The sequence below is a fragment of the Sinocyclocheilus grahami genome, unplaced genomic scaffold, assembly GCF_001515645.1.
Source record: "Sinocyclocheilus grahami isolate Dianchi unplaced genomic scaffold, SAMN03320097.WGS_v1.1 scaffold2511.1, whole genome shotgun sequence".
In the NCBI taxonomy this organism is placed as follows: Eukaryota; Metazoa; Chordata; class Actinopteri; order Cypriniformes; family Cyprinidae; genus Sinocyclocheilus; species Sinocyclocheilus grahami.
In genome coordinates this window covers 47,356-52,334 of record NW_015507690.1, presented here as the reverse complement: position 1 = coordinate 52,334, position 4,979 = coordinate 47,356, and the positions used below count along the sequence as shown (strand labels likewise).

Genomic DNA, 4,979 nt, shown 5'->3' with positions numbered 1-4,979 from the left:
AACCGCCATCCGCGCATCACTAGCGCACACTTGTTTGTAACATCAGTGAATGAATGAGACCAGAGCTACTGCGCGTCTCTTTATAGCACATTACCCCACAGACCTATGGGAAATATAGTCCCAAATCATACATCGCCCTGTCACATAATGATGGAGTTATCTTGTGTGATAACTAATTAAAATATGGTAGTTTTATTCTACAGTATGATTAATATGAACTAACATTCATCTTTTCCAGCTCAAACTGACTCAATGACAGCAGTGATGCCAGTCCACATCTCAAACACACACGTAACTAAAGGTACATTGTAACAGTCACCAACATCAAATGTCACACAACTTAAATGAAGGGGGATCAATCACCTTTGAATAGCATACTATATTTCCTTTAGGAGCACACAACTACAACATCAAATACCATACACGTCTAAACCATATATTGTGCAACAACGCTGTCGGTCTGTCCCTATTTAGAGGCAAAACCTTTTAAATGTCCATTCACATTAAAGTTCTGAATAACCACAAATGTCCTTGGTTCATCACAGTATTGTAGATGTTTAGGATGTTAAAAGGATAAAATCCAAGATCATCCACAGCGATAATTCAGAGTAGAGTAGAGAGCAATTCAGACGAAACTCCAAGGTTGAAGACCAGCACCAGTCCGAAGTTCAGTTAAAATGACTAATATGCATTCATACATGGTTATCAAGTTTTAATTCTAATTACAAAAGTTATATCATTAAAGAACATTGATTATCATATTATAATGCTTGATTGACTGATGTTAAGAGTGTACTTTCAGATATTTATAAAACTGCCATTTCACAAACATATATATATGTGTGTATATATACTGTATGTGTATATGTGTGTATACATGTGTATAAATATATATGTGGTTTATGAGGACACAAATTTGTATAATAACATGGGTATGACAACGAGATGGTGATTTATGAGGACATTTTCAGTTACCCCTTAATGCAAAAGGCTTATAAATAATTCAGAATGAGTTTTTTTGAAAATCTAAAAATGCAGAAAGTCTCCTGTGAGGGGTAGGTTTAGGGGTAGGGTTGGTGTAGGGCAATAGAATATACGGTCTGTACAGTATAAAAACCATTACGCCTATGGAGAGTCCCCACAAACCATAAAAACAAACCTGTGTGTGTGTGTGTGTGTGTGTGTGTATATATGTATGTATATATTTAACAGTCTGGCGAGTAAACAAACAATTTACTAGCCAATGGCGATTCAATTGCCAAGGTGTTCGTAGAGGGCTGTGTAGAACACCAATGTTCCTCAATAAGGGTTTGAGTAAGCATGGGGAGAGCAAACACTCCGAGCTCACAAGTGTCCTTCCTCAAACTTCCCACTCCTCTTATTCTCTGATCTAGAGAAACTTCACTGATAATGACTCCCTCACGCCCCCTCATGACTGGGAGGAAAATTACCACTGACTTTAAACACGAAAGTAATGTAACAGCTTACTAGATCTGTTACATCATCATCACTGTCTTCCTCACATCAGATACTGCAGCAATATTAAACTGTGTGTTCGTTACAGTCTGTGTTCTGATGAAATGTTAAAATAATAATGTCTGCCGTTCACTGAGATTCACTGAAGTGGAAGTAGAAACGGCTTCATGTGATTAAATGTTTACAGATGTTTTTAAACCTGCACTGTATATAATGATGAATGAACACAAACCATTAAACTACAAAAATCTGTCACTTTGTATTGTTGATCAAGGATTCAAATACGGGCTCCAGTACATATCTATCATTTCTGTGATGTGAAGCTCAAGTATGATGTGATGTTTATATGTTCATTATGTTTGAACTGAACTAACAGACATGATCACAGATCCAGCAGAAGCTGAAGTCAGCAGGACGGCTGGATTATTATTCAGAGGTATCACACTCTTTACATTGTTCATCGTTTCATAGCTTTGATTTCATTCCCAGTTTCACAGACTGAGTCTCTGTTTTCTCTTGATTGTGTCTCTCATCTGTCCTGCAGTGATTGTGATTATTGTTGAGTTTGCAGCGTTTGCTGCTCCTACTGTGATTCTTCTTCAGATCATCTGCAAGAAGAGCTCTGGTGAGTTTGAGATGATTCACATTGATCTGGAACGATCTGCACTCATGAGAGCTCAGTAAATGCTTTTGTGTTGAATTATTTTGCAGGGAGGAAGAACTCGCAGCACCCAGAGGAAATAGTGATGAATACAATATTAGTGTAACTTGGGAGGCGTAACAACGGAGTTGAGGATCCAAGTGCAGGCTTTATTTACAAGAGTGGTCAAAAGACAAACTGAAATTTGATTAATCAGCTTCAAGAAAAGTGACACATCTCTGAAGCACTAAAGCCACTCCCCCAGTTTCTCTTGCTCCAAATTAAAGGGCACTACATAATAAGACACTGAGGATGATTTATTATAATTATATGATTTATATATTTATTATATCCTTAATCCATTACACAAGCCATATTAAAAATAATAATGATTAATCTTTTATTTTAAATTAATATAAATATATACAGATAATATAGAATATAAATATGCTTTAGAATTAATGGATAAAGCTTTAAACAGGACTACATTTGAGTAGGGATGGGTACCGAAACTCGGTATTTAATCGGTCCCGGGGCTAAATTATGAAAGACCGGAGTATCGATAAGCTCTGACGTTAACGGTTCTGCTATCGGTACTGGAGAAATTAATAAAACACACATACATGTATTATTGCTATATATATGTAACCGGAATGAGCTTGCTATGCCTTTAAGGGATAGGTGACGCGATAGGACAGGTGACGTTTAAAGTCTCGGGCTTCAATGAAATGGCGTTTGTTCTCGTTCTCCGCTTGATGAACGAGTGTATGTGTGGTTTGCTCTCCTGTATTGGCGCGTTGGAAGAATTGCTCGTGCGTGTGATTATTTTAGCGATTATTTTAGCGATTATTGACCTAATATGAGTGCATGGCCAAGTTCATTGACAAGTGAAATTGATATGAAATGCGGTGCCATAAATTTAGGATGTGTTATTTTAGGTTCGCTCTTGTGTTCATACTCTGCTGAGCTGCGAGTGTCCATTTGTACAGAATATACTACATTGCAACCCACTTCTGCCTTTAGTGAGACTGTTATATCCAGTCATCAAAGTGAGTCATAGCGCAGTGTTGGAAGGTACATGAGTATTTTGGTTGTTTTAAGGTGAAATATGGGGGATTTATGTCTAATAAATGTCAATTGGTTTTAATTGCAGGTTTTAAATCCGCTCTCGGATTTAGCGGCCACCGTTTCTTTCCCACTAAAATTTGAGATTTGTTTAGTAGTTGTGGTGTTTGCTCTATATTTAGTTTATTGGGTTTTCATGGTATTATAACTTTTGTGATTTTATGATATTCAATTTGTTGTGAATTGTGTTTTATTGATTGGTGTACCACGGTATGGGAGGTCTTGTTTTTGGTTCGTGTGATTTTGCTTGTTTGTTTCAGGTATGGTTTGAGTGGTTTTGAATAATTTTGGGTTTCTGTTTCCTCCCATGTGGTGTGTTATCCAGTTTATGATTCAAGGTTGATTCGCCTTATCTTGGGTATCATATATATCATTGGTTTTTACAATGTAATTTAATAGTTTAATTTAAGTTGGTTTACTTTATTTCAGTTTTGTATTTGCATCCTTTTTGGAACATTTCTGTCAACCTGGTTATTATTTTAATAATATTATCCATGGAAAAGGATTATATCGGTTATTCTAATAAAGTATTAACCTTTTGTACTCTGGCTTCTAGTTCATTTATTTGAACCACCTGTGTTAAAGATATCATTGTTAGGGTCCCTTACCCTAGAAAGTAGGGGTGGCGTAGTAAATTTGGCCGACATTCCTAACAGCCATATATTTGAGGTCACATATACATTATCTTGCAAATTCTATCTCACCAGAGTCTCCAGCTGTTTATCAAACATTTGTCTATGATGCATTTTTGCTATTCACAATTCAGAAGCGAGATCGCGCTCACGCGGAGGACCTTCAGCACGCGCAACATGAAAGTCCTGTTTAATTATGATAGAAGAGAGAACTAAACATTCAAACTTCTGCTTACACTTTAGGCCTGTGGCGGTTTATTAAGCTAATTTTATTTTTTTATTTCGATTTTGGCTTCTAAGGATTACACAAAAGAAGACATGAGGTAAAGCTATTAAAAACTAGCTGCGTTTCGTCTTGCGCAACTTCTTTCCCTTCACAGCGGTGCGCATTCGTTCCTCCCTAAAACCCAAACTTAACGTCAGAATCAGCTCAGTCGGTGATTGTTGTAAAATGCCGTCTTTACTGTTGCTAAATTGCGGGACATGTTTGATAATAAAACACTGAAAGCCCAATCCGCACAAGAGACGCTGTTCATCACGCTGTGGCACGCTCCAAAACAGACAAACAAAATTACACTGAGCATCGGGCGCATGTCCAAACGATCAAATACACACACAAATATGTCCAAATGGCCGGCTTGGAGAGTATTTACTTAAACACAGTTTATTTCTTAAGTGGAGGAGAACAGTTGGGAGAAAATCTGATGCGTGTCAATATATTGTCATAAAGTGACAGACTGGCGCTTGGGCCATCAACATGCAAATCTGCTCTTAATCTGAAAAACGTTATAGCTTTAATAAGCATTAATCTATCAATACATACACTGAAAACTATGCAGTGTTCATTTACATTTGAATACTTTTAGATTTCTTTTGTAGGCTATTACTTACCTGAACAGTAATGTTAGTAGAACTTCATGGAAAAATAACAGCACTGCCTATTTCATTTCATATGTATATTTGTTTTATTGTATTTGTCAGTTTGTTTTACTTTGTTTCTTTGTTCATGTTCTTGCTGTATCTTATGTATAAAACACTAAAAATGCCTGCTCACTGGTGCATTTACAAATTTATGTTTTATATTAATTTCATTAAATGTTTTTTAC

General features: G+C 36.5%; 1 long non-coding RNA gene across 1 annotated transcript; it reads left to right on the top strand.

Moving 5' to 3' along the window:
* Positions 1-254: 254 nt before the first annotated feature.
* LOC107575211 (uncharacterized) lies at positions 255-2,079 on the top strand. Its single transcript, XR_001607823.1, has 3 exons — positions 255-301; positions 1,853-1,912; positions 2,021-2,079. It is a non-coding gene; the product is annotated as an uncharacterized lncRNA (long non-coding RNA).
* Positions 2,080-4,979: the final 2,900 nt, after the last annotated feature.